This window comes from Mytilus trossulus, chromosome 6, assembly GCF_036588685.1.
Source record: "Mytilus trossulus isolate FHL-02 chromosome 6, PNRI_Mtr1.1.1.hap1, whole genome shotgun sequence".
Taxonomy (NCBI): Eukaryota; Metazoa; Mollusca; class Bivalvia; order Mytilida; family Mytilidae; genus Mytilus; species Mytilus trossulus.
The window spans coordinates 58,626,327-58,645,307 of record NC_086378.1 but is presented as its reverse complement, the minus strand read 5'-3'; the positions used below and the strand labels follow the sequence as shown (position 1 = coordinate 58,645,307).

Below are 18,981 nucleotides of genomic sequence, written 5' to 3'. Positions count from 1 at the left end.
ACACAAAAATATTAAAAATGTACAAAATTTGTTTTACTTTCTTATAAATCACTCAAATATTATGAATTTTGCACATTAAACATGTAATAAAATGTACATAAACCTCACAATAACATCCCTTTAGCAGTGCATTGTTTTTTTGGGAAGTCCAGGTGTAAATTATTGTGACACTTGTCAGGTTTTGTCCTAAATCAGTGAAAAAATGGCATGTTCAGTGTAAACATTCTGAGATCAGATATATCATAGATAAATAACAGAGGAAAACAGTTTGAACAGAGTCAGATCCTTATTTTGTAGCTTTCAGATGTAATTTCTAATGAATGAAGATAATATCTGCACTTCATAATATAATATTGCTTGTGCTTGTTCCCTATTCATCTTCTAGGTTCTAGCAGTCAATCAATAATTGTTCCATAGATGATTGTTCAATCTGCATCCAGTTTACTATTGGTAAATTACTCTCTTTTATAATGAATACTAAGTTTAGTTCATTCTTTTTTTTACAATTGTTAAGCTGCATGTACCTGTATTTGATGATTGAGGATTTGTATATCAGGTCAACAAGGTATTTTTTTTTAATTCTTCATTATTACACATATTTAAGAATATATATCATGTTACCAGGAACGGTTATATATAATATTTCTGATGGTACAATGTAACAGTATATCAATATATATGTTCTTGATATAATACTAAATGTTATATATGAATTATTTAAAAAAAATCATTTTCATTATATAATTATTTTTCACACCCCATGGCTCTAGCTGTTGAATGTTGTGATTGGGTTTTTCCCAATTTAAGTACATGCATTATTATCCCACTAAATTACGGGATATACATGAGCTATTTTCAGTTTTTCTTTATTCTAGAAAAATATAAAATTTACACTATCTTAAATGTTAAACAAACATGACTCAAGAGGACGCTTAGATTTATATAATATCTCCTAATTAAGCCCTATCAAGTTCTAAAAATTAAAAAAAAATACTACTTTAAGAATTTATATTTTACAATATTTATATTGTAAAATATAAATTCTTAAAGTAGTATTTTTTTTTTTAAATAACCCCTTTTCTAAAATGAGACAGCACACAACAAAACACATGACAGTACGGAAGCGTATTAGCGCCACACATTTTTTTTTTTAATTTTTCTTCCTATGTTTGCGTTATAACGCAAACCTTTGCGTTATAACGCAAACCTTTGCGATATAACGCAAACCTTTGCGTTATAACGCAAACCTTTGCGATATAACGCAAACCTTTGCGTTATAACGCAAACATTTGTTTTATCTTATTTCTTATTTAAGATTCAAAGGAAACAGTAGTTATTAATGGAGGAGGCTGGATATAATAAAATTTATCACCTTTGTAGTAATTGCAAAGTAAACTACTTGAATAATTAGATCATATCAATGACTAATAATGAGCATAATAATATAAGAAGATGTGGTATGAGTGCCAATAAGAAAACTCTCCATCTAAGTCACTATTCGTAAAAGTAAACCATCATAGGCCGAATTACGGTCTTCAACACGGAGCATTGGCTCACACTAAACAACAAACTATAAGGTCCCCAAAAACGATATCCAAGTTACTACTAGTATATATATTACAAAGAAAATTGAGTAAATTGAGGTTATACCTAAGAAAAAAATCAACCCTGTTAATATAGCTATAACCGAATATAAATATACTTCCAAAGTAAGCTCTCGTTTGAGAACTGTGTAAAGTAGGTTACATTCAAACAAGCTACCCTTTGGCAATAAATGTATAGAATGAAGATGTTTCATTAATAAAATTATGTTCTCTCTATTCAAATTGCTACCCAAGCATCTTAAAAATACTTCATTATATTGAAATGAAAATTCAATGACTTTCTATCAAAGAATCTTGATCATATTCTGAGATTTAAAAAAAATGTTTCCTTATTAATAATTCATTTTAAAGCAGAAAGATCATTTTGTCTATTTGACTTGGAGGTTTCACAATTGTATGACATTATTTTTGATCTTTCAATTTTAATATGACTATATACTATATCTATTTTCTTGTTAAATTATATACTTTTCTGATGCACAAATCAGTCTTAATTTATGTATAATTGCACTTCAATTATTCCATTATTCCTATGCATATTTATTATAATGATTTGGCCTTGTATGTATGTTTCTTTTTTTATCTACTAGTAAATCACATCCGAAATGAATGACAGACGGACATATATACAAAACTTAATGAATAATTGAAATAAAGATGTTTGCGTTATAACGCAAAGGTTTGCGTTATATCGCAAAGGTTTGCGTTATATCGCAAATGTTTGCGTTATATCGCAAAGGTTTGTGTTATAACGCAAAGGTTTGCGTTATATCGCAAAGGTTTGCGTTATAACGCAAAGGTTTGCGTTATAACGCATAGGTTTGCGTTATAACGCAAAGGTTTGCGTTATATCGCAAAGGTTTGCGTTATATCGCAAAGGTTTGCGTTATAACGCAAACATAAAAAGAAAAATTAAAAAAAAAAATGTGTGGCGCTAATACGCTTCCGTATGACAGTGTCACTATCAGGCCAAATCTAAATATATATATAGTTAAAATGAAAAACCACTGTAGAGAACAAAGTTCAATGTGAAATGCAATATTTTTATGACATCAATTTGTTCAGGAATATATTTTACTTTTTTAATCAGTCTCTCAATAAAAAATGAAATAAAGCCCTGACTTTGTTTTTATTATTTATTATCTTTTTCAATTTTTATTACTTTGTAATATTGCTACTTTCAAACATATAGAACTGACTTTTTTGGTAAAGCCTTCTTATACAGTACTTTGATAAATTCAATTTTTCATCAAAATTGTCAAAGGTATTTTATTCTATGCCAGTGACTAGAAGTTGTTACATTTCAGTGTTCATCATTAATAGGCCTTACATAAATAATTACTTGCATAGATAAACATATTTAGAATGGAAATAAACATTTAATAAGTTCACAGATATAACTGACATTTGGTCATAACTTAACAGAAATTCTCTAAAAACGTTACTCTAGAAAAGAATATATAACAGTAAAATTGTACATTTTATACCCATAATCTTTATAAAATATATTTTCATGTAGAAGAAGATCTACTAAGAAACAAATATGTTTTTGCATCACTGAATGCTGAATAAAAATGAAGAATTTATGTGTATTCAAGAATAATTATAATTCATGATTCTTCTAAAAGTATGCCATAAAATAATTAATTTCATATCAAAGTATATATGACAAAATAGAGGTTACACACATGCAATCAGGGAATATGCTGAAACATTCCCCTCTGATTGAATTTTAACACAAAAGCTTTGGGTAAGTATTTTTTTCTAATAATTTACTGGTCCAAAACCCCTCACTTTATATAAAAAAAAGTAACCATATAGAAAACTTTTTTTATATTTCTTCTGAAGCTGTAGTAATATATTTTTTAAACTGAATATGTAATAATATTTGCAGTTTTCCCCGATTTCTAGATGATTATCAGATATTTCATTTTGTATGCAATATGTAATTAAATAGTGATTTACCAAAGCAGACATACATTCTATTAGGCAGCAACTATTTGATTTTCTAGGGAAAGCTATGGTGTTTTTTGGAGAAAATTTGTTTTGGAGCCTAAGAAAAAAAATTATTCGTTTCACCCTCAGCTGCCACTATGTAATGCTAAAATTGAAAGAAAAAAAAATGTTTTCGGTTTGTGACAAAAAAAAAAATTCTTCGCCGAAGTTTGTACAGACAAAAAAATCCATAGCCCCCCCCCCCCAATCAAATGGTTGCTGCCTTATACTCTCTCTCACTATTTGGGTCTAGTCCAAATAATTATGACGTCTTGAAAGGCTAAAATATTTTTTTTCTTTGACGCCCTACATGGACTATATTTGGGTCCCGATACCTGACAGGTGCCCTCATTCCAATGATTAATTGTAATATCAAAGGTATTTTTCATATTTACATATTTTGCTATCGCACACTGATAAATTATTGGACATTTTACCCCAGAATCACTCTTTCACTTACTAAAATTGAGCGAAATGGTTATTTTCTCTCGCTTCTGATCAGTGGTCCCTTCAACGGCTTTTCATTCGAGTTATCTCCCTTTGGCCGGTCGCCAATTTTGGGCTTGTTGAATTGACACAATGCCGTTTTACCTGACGAGTTTTTGTATCAATAGGCATTTAATGTTCATAATATCGGGAGGTATCATCCCTATAAAGGAAAATACGTTACCATTTCGTGTGTCATTTCAATTTACATTTATTTACTGAGAAGTGTCGCGGCCGCGGGACGTTTTTTCATCTTTCCGAGTCAAATAATCAAGGAAATTCTATTTTTTCATTCTTAAATGAATAACGTATTTAAAGTTTGAAACCTGTCGTATTTAATTATGTATTTGGTTAAGCATGATAAACACACAAAATAGCTGTACGCCGTCGATTTCGTGGCGTCATTGCCGTTGCTAAAAAATGCCATTTTTTGAACTGAAAATCACGTGACCAGAATAATAAAATCGACGCCATTATGAGATTTGCTGTCCGGCTGTGTACATGTTTATTAATGAAGTCTGAGACACACAATTTAAATCCTGTAATTCAGTGTGCATGTCCCATATTTATATATTAAGTGGTTATCGTTGGTTCCTGACTCATTTTTGTTTTTCATTGTTTTGTCATAATAGTTATCAAAGGTATATAATTTGATACCACAGACGCGCGTTTTGTCAACATAAGACTCATTAGTGACGCTCAGATAAAAATAATTAGAATGCGAAACAAGTTAAAAGTTAAAGATTATTTAGGACCCAAAATTCCAATTCAAATTTGGCCAAATACAGCTTAGGAAATTTATTCCGGGGATATGAAAATCCTTAATATTTTGAATAATTCATAGTTTTGCGAACAATTATTTATCAGGCTCTTGATTTCATCGTTTGCTTCATTCACATTGTGTTATGTCGGTGCTCTTTATAACTTAATATTGGTTATGATGGTTGCTATCATAAAGCCCAAAAAAGCTGAAAGTAGCGTTTATCACGTAAAATCAACCAATCGATCTTTTGAACTCTGATCAGTAGTTGTTTCATTTGCAATCATAGCGCATCTTTTTATTTTCATATCTATTCCAGATATTATTTTAGATGTAAATATATCTTTTTATATATTTCAGAACGTGAATGGAGAAAATACAACGGCCATTGTTATTTCTTTGGAACCGATAGTTTAAAATGGGTTACAGCTGAGGTACTGAAACGCTTTGTGTTACTTTATTTTAAAAATGTTAATATGATAATTATTGCTTTAAAACTTTTGTAAAGTCCCTTTTTTAAACTTGTTTTCGTATGGTTTTGTTTCTTTTCGACTTAGACCGGTGATATAGAAATATCAGGCGTCCGTTCGGACGTTTTTGTGTGAATACGTTCAGTCGATCTTATCACTTGCAGATCATAACAATTGTTGTCAAATTCTTATAGACTCAACATCAAAGGTTCATATCACCAATACAATATGGGGGTTTGGATGTATGTTCCTGTACATCATTTTTGTTTCTGTTTGAAGTTTTGCACATAAATCAAGCCGCTTGACCTCTCTTTTTAATTATTTTACAGTTTATCATGTTTAGGCTTTAATGGCTTGTTATAGTAAATCTGTATAGGTTTTGTTCATGACATAAGGCATATCATACATATGGTACGGTGAATTATAGTTGCTAAATAAAGTTGATTGTAGAAATAGGGAATGTGTCACAAAGACAACTTCCCGACCAAAGAGCAGAAATCATCCGAAGGCCAGTAATGTGTTTTAACACAGCGAGAAAATCCAACACGCGGAGGCGTGTTTCAGCTGGCCCTATACATACAATGTATATCGTTTGGTCTGGTATAAACCTTAAAAGTTTGTTAATTCAGACAATATTGATAATAACTGTTCAACACTAATAAAAAGTTGAGGAAATAAAACAAATCCAGTTTAAATAATAAATAAACTCATCATAGATACCAGGCCTAAATTTAATATATACGCCAGACGCGAGTTTTGTCTACAAAAGACTCATCAATGACGCTTTAAAGTCCAAAACTAATAAATGAACTAAAATTTCAAACAAATACAAGACTAACAAAGGCTAGAGGATCTTGACTTGGATCCAACTTGATAAATAAAGAATGAATATGTGTTTTTTTTTCTTTATACAAAATATAGCAAAAAAAGGGGGGTAAACTTATGACATTAAATTGAATTGAAAAGATCGAGCGCAAAATCTTTGTTGATAAACACTACGATAATTTATGAACCTATGGACGGTACGGATATGAAAATACAGACTGTCAAACATATAAATGGCCTATAAAACATGTTAAAAACAATCTAAATGTTCATATAAATCCACTAAGAAGGCTATTTTATTCTTCACCTATCTAAAAAAAAATCAATCTTATTGTACAAAAACTTTCATATTTAAAATACTCACCATGGTCATAATGCGAAACTAAACTTCCAACTGTGTATTGCTACCTTAAGGATAAACATTTTTTTTTCAAATTCCATTTTAAATGAATTTTTGTTTTCTACTAGGTAAAACCAGTAAGGCCTGTTAGTTTTGAAAATCGGTTCTGAAATAAATATTTTATGAAGGTTACCAGTTGACACTGTAATGCAACAAAAAGGTGATATTATGAAACATGCCATGTCAAAGTGCATTTTCTCCTTTTTTAGTCAAATTTCTAAAACTATATGTTCTAAAAAGAAAAATCACAAACATGCTGAACTTAGTGGAAAATCAATTCGGTAAGTCCATAATCACATGGCAAAATCAAATAACAAAACGCATCAAAAACGAATGGACCAGAACTGTCATATTCCTGACCATGTACAGGCATTTTCAAATGTAGAAAATGGTGGATTAAACCTGGTTCTAAAGCACTAACCCTCTCACTTTAATGACAGTCTCATCAAATTCCGTTATATTTACATTGATGCGTTAAATAAACAGACACAATAAATAAAATAGTCAAAATATGGGTACATCAGTCATCATTGTATAATAATTTTAAAAGGGACAATTTAACAGAGCACAAAAACATCTGCTATCTGCGAACACACTCATTAATTTGAGTGACTGACGTCAGAAACTTTTATACGTCACACAAATTTGTCGTTCAATGTGCATGTCTTTCCTTATTCAAAAACTCAGATTAACTTTAACAGCAGACAAATTGAACAAGTTAAATCTATTTTAAAGCTCTAGAATGTCAATTTTATTGTGTATTACCATACCAAAGCCTTGGTTAAAATTTAGTAAATACTGAATTTATTAATAACAGCGGGAAAAAAATTAGGCTTAATTCATGCTAAATTGTGACTTTATACTTGCTAAAATAATATATTTGATTTAGTCGCATGAAAAACTTTAAAGCGTTTCCTTGTAAGGTTTCTACATAACGCGCAATCTTCTTTTCAAAGGGGTAGCCAATTAAGTATCAATTGATGACCGAACCAAGTCTTTGTGTTAAAATGTCTATATTGGTTGCTAAGTACCATCAACAACAAAACTAACATATAATGTCATACTAAAAGATGTTTCTCCCTCAGAATTGTATCTTTACTCTAAATATCAATAGATTTGTGGTATAATCTGTCTAAAAAAGCAATTATTTGCCTTGTCAAATGCCATACGGTAGCAATACACAGTTAGCAAAAAAACTATTTATTTATAGAAAAAGAATCTTCCATAGATTTGATTTCTAATGGTCATAATGGTGAAATATAATCCCTTTTGGTGTAACCATGGCAGCAATCTGCATTTCTTAGATACAAAATAAAGCAAAAAAGGAAAATTTGAAGCCACAGATTTCCTCAAAGGAAAAAGAATTTTCTCAAAGGAAAGGTTTATGCAGCAATTTGCTTAATGGAAATCTTTATCCCTTGTGAAAAAAGCAATTTCCATTGAGGAAATTGTTGAAAAAAGGGGCATAACTTTTTCAACAGTGGTTCTAGAGCCAAAAACTTTTAGGACAAATATCAGGGAACCAATACCAACCAAGTTATCAACTTCATTTTGACTTTACTCTAAAAATTAAGGTGACAACTTTTGCACTCAGCGGAATTGCAAACTTGTCACAGAGACTGTTACAACCCTGCTTTTAATTAATAAAACATAACTTATCACAACCCTGCTGATTTATTATTACATGACTTATCGTTTGAACAATTGAAAAATAGCAAATAATGGATGCATGGACCAGACTGGTTAACAGACGAGAAACAATGGCCGAATGAATTCCAAATCCACAATAAAGTTATGACCACAACTAGTAGGGACTATGAAAATCAAAAAACGTCAGATGACTTTATACGGATGAAAAACAACGTAGTGAATGTAATCAACGTTGATAGATACCATTCGTGTCACTTAACTGCGGGTATCTTAGGGTACGTACATAAATTTCTATATGACTGACGTAATACAGTTTTAGACTGACCACAACATATCTAACACCAACTGAAATACGTAATGCAACAATGAAGTCAATTGAAGCTGTACAACACCAAAGATACAGTGATGTTTTTGAAAGCTTATGTTCAAAGTCAGCGCATAGTTTGATACGTCACCTACGGTTGTATCTGGACAAAGACGGATTAATATGATGTGGTGGACGAATTAACAACGTACCACTTCCAGAGAACGCAAATTTCTCGTATTTAATACCAACAAAGCATAGACTAACAAAATTACTTATTAATGATATTCATATTGCAAATTTGGATTCCTGCATAGGAGCTACCGTAACTTATTTGAGGCAGAAATATTGGATACCTTCAGCACGGCAAGAAGAGAAATGCGTAATTCGAAAATGCGTAAGTTGTCGAAAAGTAACAGGAGTTGCATACAAAGCACCAGATCATCCACCTCTACCGAAAGATAGTTATCGTCCGAAGAACCATTTACTATATCAGGCGTCGATTTCAGTTGTGCGCTTAACATCAAATGAGACGATTGACTACTTCGTAAAGTGTATATATGTTTTTTTACATGTGCCAATACTCGAGCTATTCGTCTTGAAATAGTTCCAGATATGACTGAAAAATCGTTCATGCTAGCTTTCCGTAGATTCATTGGCAGGAAATCGAAACCCATAGTTATGATATCAGACAATGCTACAACATTTGTTGCCGCAGCGGAGGAAATACGTAAGTTAACGGACTCTAAATCTTAACATGACAAATTAAGCAAATTTGGAACCACTTGGACATTCATACCAAAACGTGACCCATGGTACGGCGGATTTTGGAAAAGATTAGTTGGACTGAATAAAAATTGTCTAAAAAAAGTTCTTGGACGCGCATGTATAGATTTTCCTCTGTTACAGACATTAGCTGTGAAAATTTAGGCCAACCTAAACAATAGACCGCTTACCTATATATCGTCGGACATTGCCCATCCAGAGCCGCTTACCCCGTCGTACTATTGTATGGAAGACAAATTAAATCTTCCCCGTATCCGTTATATAAAGATGCTACAGACTGTTATAGTGCCGATTTTACAAACAATCATGAAACTGTGAATGATCAAGCGAAGAGGAGATTCCGTTTAATTGAATAATGCTTAGCAAGATGGAAACACGAATATTTGACTTCTTTACGTGAATGTCATCAGTGTCTGGAAATAACTATTCAAATGTAAAGCTAGGAGATGAAGTTCATATACATGTATATGATGATAATTATCCACATATGACATGGAAACTCGGTGTAATTGAAGGACTTACCTATGGAAACGATAACCTTGTGCGATCTGCGACGGTCTGAACATCTAACTCTATAAACTTAACAGACCAATTATTAAGTGATTCATTTTGGAGATTGTGAATCCGATTCCATTACTACCCAGACGCAAAGATATCAGCGAAGAACCAAGACAGATGCAGTAGAGAAAATCACAAAGTGCCTATAGTGACATTTTTTCAATTATATTCAAGTGAAGTGACAGTAAATTTAAATTATTTTTAATTTATATGAGACATTAATTTAAAAGAAATATTTCATTTATTTGTAAAGATTCATTCAGTTCTAGTACAGTTTATTTAATTTATTCAGCTTATTGAGCCACTTTCTGCGACCCCGGAGAATGTTGAGAAACCCACGAACTTTAGCGTGACGTCCAGTGGATGTCGGTTAGGAATTTTCATTGTAACGACATTCTTTTGTTTTTGTTACTCTATTACTAAATGTGGCTACTGCAATACAAATATACAGCTTACAACTTTTGTTTCCTTCATAATATTCTGTTGTCTTATCTTATTGTGCTATTAACTTATACGCCATTATTAAGGACAGTGGTGATAAGTAAGATTGTTTGCATGTGTTTTTCCAGACATATCGTAAGACCAGACTGCAATATCATAGTCTCAAGATTATCATAGTTAGACATACAAAAGGTATATAAGACATGTCTAGGGACAGCTTCCACAAGCCATCAAATTTGAAGTTAACAATTTATGAAACAAATACAACGATTAAAATAAACGTTGCTTAACGTTTTTTTCGGGTCAATTCTTTTCAATACCCTCATCTTCTGGTTGTTACAATGCAAACTAGGTATAAACGATTAAACCTAACAATTTTCTGCAATTCCAAACAAAAAATATTGATTGTAGCCTTAGCTCTACCATCTATGGTCGGGTTGTTATCTCTTTGAACTAATCCCAATTTTCATTCTCAATTGTATGTTAATTGGAGATATAAATTATTTGCTTTTACAGAGAAGATGCAGAGAAATTGGAGGTTTCCTGGTTAAAATTGACGATTCAGCAGAAACTAAATGGATTCAAGAAAATTTGGTTAAGAAAGGTACGTTTTTTTAGACATCAGCTTTTGTCCATAACAACATTTTCCAACTAAAGTGAAAAATATGTTGTGCTTTGTTTAAGTTATATACATATTTTAAAATAGCCATGACATTGTTCTGTTTAATTACACCTTTAGTAAGAATCATGGATTTTGATTGGTTGATAGCATGTGTATCTTTCACCAATTTTCTGTAATCAAATGAAAATCGTTCATTTGTTAACGCCGCCGGGGTATATGCAAAAAGGATATACCTTATTTACCCTCTCTGCAGTGGTATTTGCCAAAAAAATACTCTATCCGACTGGACGCTTGTAACGTCACGATCATCAATGCGTAAACATTCGGAGAAGTTAAACAGATATAGCATGTTCTTGAAGGGTATTTGCAAAAAATACCAGTCTTGACACTCGAAAAGCTGACACCGGTTTGACCACCATTTCTTAAAGCAACAATGGACATGATGGATGTCATGTGATTACCATATATGGACATTTTTTTACCAAATAAAGTAAAGTCCATTTTTTTTGGAATGTTTAGTTTTTTGCTTGAATTAAAACTAATTTCCTTTTTAATGAACATTCTTGAGAATATAAGAAAAATATCACTCAACTCAAATATGGATTAAACTCATCTGAAAATGTGTTTTCAAAGTCTAGGTGTTGACGAAAAAAATTGGCAGAATTTTCTTTCTTAACTTCTTGGGAAGCTATGCTGAATTTAAATTATGTTATGTAACACAACTTGGACTATATCAAATTCGTGCCACTTGATGCGCTAAGATACGCAAATGTGCCACTTCGAAGTGTCGATATTTCCGACAAAGCGGGGCCGACGGTAATTCACGGGTTATGTCCCTTTGTTTGACACTATCATAATAAACTATTGCTATATCAAGCACCATATGCTGTTATTTACATGTGGATATTATTAAAATAATCTTAATAAATATATTTTGATACTGTAAAAAGTGCCAAAAAAAATAGAGAAACACATTTTATCACTTTTAAGAACTCAGTCCCAGTGAAATAGGTCCTATAAAGGTGTCCCTATGTGCCCTAATAGGGATTATAATTTAATATTAATTTAATATTGCAAGAGTAAATTTAATATTAATGTTTTGGTAACTATTATTACTGCTTTAACCAAATCATTTTAACACATAAATAAATTTATACTCAATTTATACAAGGGGTAGTCAAAATATTCATGAATAATGGATCAAGACAGGATTACAATGATGAATTTCTTTTAATTACTGATACCTGGTCCTACCTTTTTCATTTAAACGTAAAAGAGATCATAATGAAAGTATTCTGAGTGTAAAATCGTCATTATTTTAAATAAAAGAAAATTATTTTGCAATCCTTGTATGAACAAACTAAATATAACAATATAAATATAACAATAAATGTTGTCTCGTTGATTTCATGCAAGTTAGTTCTAATAAATGGACTCAAATTATAAAAAAAACAACACTAAACCAATAAATACTCAATTGTTTTTAAAACACACAAGGATATAAGTATTGCCCTTAATATCATTGAAACTTTTGGAAGCCTTTCTGGGCTCAAACTGAATAGAAACAAAACAGAAGGCTTATGGCTTGGCAAATTTAAAAAGTCAAAAGATAAATTTGAAAATATAAACTGGAAACAAGACCACATTAAAAGTCTAGGAATATACTTTGGATACAATTATCAAGAATGTCAAAAATAAAACACAGAGAAACAAAATTGATTCAAGGATAGAACAAACGCAACGTAACATTAATAGGAAAAATAACTGTAGTAACGTCCCTAATTTTACCAAACCTAACATACACAGCATCATGTATGATACAATGTAATAACACATGAAATAAAACAAAAGTTCAAAAATTTAATATATAATTTTATATGGAGCGGAAAAAAAGACAGAATTAAACGCTCTATATTATGTAAGCCATACCTTGATGAAGGATTAAAAATGATTGATTTAGACTCCTATATAAAATCCTTGCAAATTAGATGGGTTTCAAAACTAATAAGAAACGATAATGATAAATGGAAAATTATTCCAAGATTTTATCTTAATAAATTTGGGAAAGATTTTCTTTTATTCAGAATGAATTTAACAAATGCAAATTTGCTTAATAAAATAGAGTATAAATCCTTGCCTGAATTCTATAAACAATTAATTAAAACTTGGGTAGAAGTAAAAGGAGGTCAAACTATCACTCCTAAAAACTTTCTTGAAGTTAGAAAACAAATTATATGGGGAAATAATCTTATCAAAGAAAATGGGAAATGTCTGTTTTTTTAAAATTGGATTAGCAGTAATATTTTGTACATCAATAATATAATAGACAAAAAACGGACACATCTCATCAAAAACTGTATTAAAAAATCTTAAGAATAAACAAGATTGGATTAGAGAATTTTCTATAGTTAAAAATGCTATACCAAAGCACTGGCAAAATACTTTAAAACAAGAAAGTTGTTATAAAACTGATGTCAATATAAAAAAATCAGTAAACTTAAATATCCTACTAAAATATGAAATTTCACCAGACTCTACCAATAAAGAAATATACACGTCCCTACAAAGTCAATTTACAAATGATAAACCAACAGGAATTTTAATATGGAAAGAATTCTGCATAAAAAAATGTCTACAAAATTTAAATCCACATTCAACTTTATTTTTAACTACCTTGAAAACAACAAATTTAAAATGTTTAAATGGAAAATAATGCATTATATATTAGCCTGTAATGAATTACTTTATAAATGGAAAATAGTCCCGAGTAGTTTGTGTTTCCATTGTAAACAACATGATGATTATGAACACTTCTTTTTTTCCTGTTCATATAATGTTCAGTATTGGCACAAAGTTGAACAGCTTTTAGCACTATTAAAAGTTGAAAAGCATATATTCAGTCTTCAAAGTTTAGTAACTGGCTATAAAATTGAAGATGAAGATTATTTTGATATGAACTATTTATTAACTATAATTTACTTTTCAATTTATAAAGCATATTACATGTCTGACAAGAAAGACAAGGTCATTGATATTTTTAAAATATTTCAAAATGAAATCAGGGACATAATTAACATAAATAAAATTAGAGGGAAAAAAAATCAGAGCATCATACTTAAAACTTTGAAATATTTCGAATTTTTATAATTGTGAATGAATTCAAGCTGTGACCTAGTTAGTTCATGACTGCACAGGACATGCATGTGTCCGGTCAGGTGATACAATTTATGCATCAAATGAAATTCGCTATTCTACTCTTTTATCATGTTTATATATAATTTATCATATCTATTATAGCTACACTGAATTAATATTGTTATTCGTTTACACAATACAATGCTTGGATACTGCATTCATGTATCGTTAATTATACCACGTGTACTTTCGATCTTTTCTCTTGATCTTTGGTTTGATCGCAAAAAATACAATTTACTGAAAAAAATATGTTGTTTATATAATGTGTGGAAAAAACAACGGTCTTACCTAATCATTTTTAAAGACTCCTTTTCACAATTACACGGAGTAAACTAACAATTTTTTTTCGAAATTCTACTGTCGGTTAAAAAGTCATGCTGTCAGTATCAAGGATCATCATCAATTTTAAGGTTCAGTGAAGCTTCACTAAATAAATCATATACAATTTAGGTTAAGAAACGTACCGTATTCCGGTATGAAATTATACTCTGTAGAACTGCTATTATGTATGTAATAAATGCAACTAACTTTATAGATATACTTATTGAATATTTTTCCCTAAATATTCAATGACTAATTTAAGGGATACTTAATTGAAGCTGTAGATTGAGTAAATTGTTAACAGCAAAAGTGCAATAAAGCTTTGATTAATTTAAAAAAAAAAACTAAACCAATAAATAAATGGTGCTACGATCTACTATGCCTTTGAATACTGTCTGAAGACTAAAACTGAAGGAATGTTTATGTATGAAAAACAATAAAAGGGAAATTTCACATTAACCATGAAAAAAGATGGGTCCTGTACAAAATCAATCCCAGGGATAGTTTTGAACTAGGTCTTTGATTAAGAAAAAGAGACATTAATGCATTATAAAATTATTAATGAAAGCAATGAGTAAACAGTTAATAAAGCAAATTATGATTATTCTTTAAGGCTTTTAATTTACCGGTTTCAGCATAAGGTTGGATTTCATTCTTCGTATCTTTCATTGCTGAAGAGGCTGAGCAAGACAGGGTTGATAAAAGATTCCGAAGTGAAAGTTTTACCCAACGCCGTCAATTGTGAATGATGCTGAAGGTCAGAAACTTCTCTATCATCAGCTTTTACCACAAGAAGACGACCTTTCTAAAACGTTTCCCCGATGCAATCTTGTAGACAAAAACAATTTTCTTTTACGAATTAAAACTAAAGCGAAAAAGAAGTTAAAAATTGTCGAATAAAAGACTAGCAATTAGGTTCATTAGGTTGTACGTTGTAAGAGTACGTTTCGAGACGTCTACGGGAGGGTTTTACATCTCCGGAACTGGTCTCTGTCTTTTGTTAGCGCTACTAGCGGTAACATCTGTACTGTACAGTATGAAAGTCGTTTTTTTTAGTGCTAACATCACTAATAGAATCCTTATAGTAGCAGCTAATATAACAGGATCGGTTGCAATATTTTATAAGTTACATAGATAACTAACCTGTAATTAACTGCTATACACTATAAAAACAAAATGAATACTATCCAAACATTCCCCAATTGTCCCACATGTAAACTTCCCAATTGTCCAACAAACATATTCCCGATTGTCCCAAACAATTTCATTACTTTTTTACCCGTAATTTCAAAAAGTGGGACAGTCGGGATGACACCCTTTTTATTTCAATCTTTAGTCATCAATATCTTCGTTTGCTCAATCCTTTCAGATTTTAACTCAACACCGTGTTGTTTTTATAAAAAGTTGTGGCATTTTTTATGTTTTGAAAGGGAAGTAACTCCTTACTAAAACTTAACGTTCAACAAGAGGGTGACTGTCTTTTGTTTTGACTTACCATCCCAAATTTTAGAACTTATCATAGTACCTCATCCGCGAAAATTGTAAAGAAATCCAAAAACATCCTAAGCTATCCAAGATTTTCTCCGAGCCACCTGTACTGGCTTTCCGTAGTCCCACTAGCCTTAAACACAAGTGAAAGCTGATAAAGAGGTGCCATTTATAAATTAACAAACAATATAGGAAGGAAGGTAAGTCATACGGATGTCAGATATAACAAATGTTTTCTTGTTGCGTTCTGTTGTTTGTATATAATTGTGTATTTTAACCAAATATCCATACCTATTTTAAAATCAAGACTAAAAAGTTAAAAAGACAAACGAATTAATAAAAAAATCAATAGCATTTAATTTATTCCTTTTAAGCTATTATTATTATTATTATTTACAGTGCTTATATAGCGCTTATCTAAATAAACATTTACGCTAAGCGCTTTACAATGCATATAAAAAAAACAATGATACAAGTACATAGATATAAAATGATAAATAAACACAATTTAAAAAAAATAAAATATATATCTTTGTGTCAATGGCTCAATAAAATCAAAATAGGGAACTTAAAAAAAAACTATAACTCAAAATATGAAAATTAAAAGTTATTCATCAAATAAAATTTTACAATATAGATAAATTTCAATCTAAAAAAAATAAAAATAAAAAATAAAATCAACAGAAGAGCTTCAATTACAAGGAAATAAAAATGCAATAAAAAATATGTCAGCATGAGAAATGACTAAAAATAAAAAAGAGTAAAGGAAATAAAAATGCAATAAAAAGTAGGTTTGATACATTAAAATATATACTGAGATCAAATAAAAGTCTAATTACTGTCCGATTATTAATCATGTAAATAAGCCTGTCTAAAAAGATAAGTTTTAATGTTTTTCTTAAATTCATTCACAGTTTCCGTGTTTCGCAGTTCGTTCTGTAAGTCATTCCATAAAACGGCGGCAGCTCTATCAAACCGTCTCTCTCCATATGTTTTTGTTCTTACTGTTGGTTTGACTAATAGCATATTGTTTTCAGACCGAAGAGTTCTTGTTGGCTTGTAATTGATAACTAGTTCTTGAAGGTATACGGGTGCCTCTTTTTTCGGAGCTTTAAACACATAAAGCAACACTTTGTATTTGCAACGAAATGTTATTGGCAGCCAATGAAGTTGTTTTAAAATTGGAGTAACATGTTCGTTTTTCTTTTTCCTTGTGATTAATTTTGCGGCGGTGTTCTGTACACGCTGTAATCGTTGGATTTCATTTGCCGGAAGTCCATATAATAATGCATTTCCGTAATCCAAGCGAGACGTCACTAGAGAGCAAACAAGTGTCTTTGTTGCATTCTCTGTAATGAATGGACGAATTCGACCGATATTTCTGATTTGGTAGAAACAAGATTTCGAGGTCGCACTAATCTGTTGGTCCATCCCCAATGTTTTGTCAAAATAAACACCAAGGTTCTTAACGCATGCTGAATCACTAACGATGTTTTTGCCAAAAGTGAGGTGACAGTCTGTGAACTCTTTTACTCGATGTTTCGAAGAGAAAATTATCAACTCGGTTTTATCTTTGTTCAATTTCAGCTTATTTGAACACATCCAAGAGCTTATGTCCGCCATACATGTTTCAAGTCGAGCGGATATGTTGTTCCAATTGTCCAACGGTTTAATTACGAGATACACCTGAGTGTCATCCGCATAGCAGTGGTAACACATATTATGTCGTTTACAAATTTCACCTATGGGTTTCGAGAAAATGCAGTAGAGTTTCGGTCCGAGGACAGATCCCTGTGGAACGCCATACTTCAGATGAATATCGTCCGACTGAACAGAGCCGATTGCGATACGCTGATTTCTATCAGTTAGGTATGATAACAACCAATTTAGCGCGGCTACAGATATTCCGAACGAGTATTCAAGTCGCTGTTTTAAAATGGAATGGTCGAGGACGTCAAATGCTGCCGAGAGGTCTAACATTAATAAAACTACACAAAAGTTATTATCAAGTGCAACAGTGATGTCGTGATGAACTCGCAGCAATGCCGTCTCGGTGGAATGGTAAGCACGGTAAGCCGATTGAACACTATCAAAAAGATCGTTCGACTGAAGATGATTTTCTAATCGACATTCTACAACCTTTTCGAGGACCTTCGATATAAATGGAAGATTGGAAACTGGGCGATAGTTCTTTAAAACTTCTTTGTCTAGTCCCGGTTTCTTCAGTAAGTGTCATACTATTGCTTCCTTAAATGTTTTTGGAACATACGACTCTTGTAATGACTATTTTCGTTATGATTGGTGCTAAGCTGTCTAAACACGGTTTTAATAACGTAGTTGGTAGCAGGTCGAGTTCACATGATTTCGACGGAGCCTTTGAAATGATCTTTCGAACTTCATCCACGGATGCAGTTGCTAAGACAGTAAGTGCCTGCCCGTCGAACATCACATCTGCGCAGAAGGCGTCCTTTCTATTTAGAGAGGATTCATCTTCACTTGATAGATGTCTCATGATGGTTTCAATCTTATTGTGGAAATAGTCGCCGAACCTATTCAATATATCTTTATCGCACTCACGTGATGGCAAAATCACGGTCTTCGTGTTACCCATAAGCTTGTTTGTTAGATTGAACAGTTTCTTTTGATCACATCCTATTTTCAAAATTTTATCTGAATAGTAGACAGTCTTACACTTCAAAAGCAGCTTGTGTGTTATGATACATTGCTCTTTATACAACTGTTTTTGAGCTTCAAGCTTTGTCTTCCGCATTTTACGCTCAGCTTTACGGCGTTCTGTTTTAGCGGTACGGAGCTCGGATGAGTGCCATTCTGTATTCGGGCGCAATGTTATAGTTTTGGATTGAATTGGAGCATGTTTTTCAATGATAGAACTGAGCACTGAGTCATATGTTGAAACTAATTCGTCAAGCGATGCTGTCTGACTTGGCATGAAAATCGAACAATTGATGTCGGTGTTTAAATCGTCAATAACAATTTCTTCGAGCTTACTGAATTTCATGGACTCCCGTATTTTAGGTGGTTTGTTAACATTCAGGCCACAGTGAACTGCGAAATG

At 31.6% G+C, this 18,981-nt stretch overlaps 1 protein-coding gene across 1 annotated transcript in view; it reads left to right on the top strand.

Moving 5' to 3' along the window:
* The window catches only part of LOC134722852 (uncharacterized), a 239,738-nt gene that overhangs the window by 124,535 nt on the left and 96,222 nt on the right, over positions 1 to 18,981 (top strand). The window lies entirely within an intron of this gene.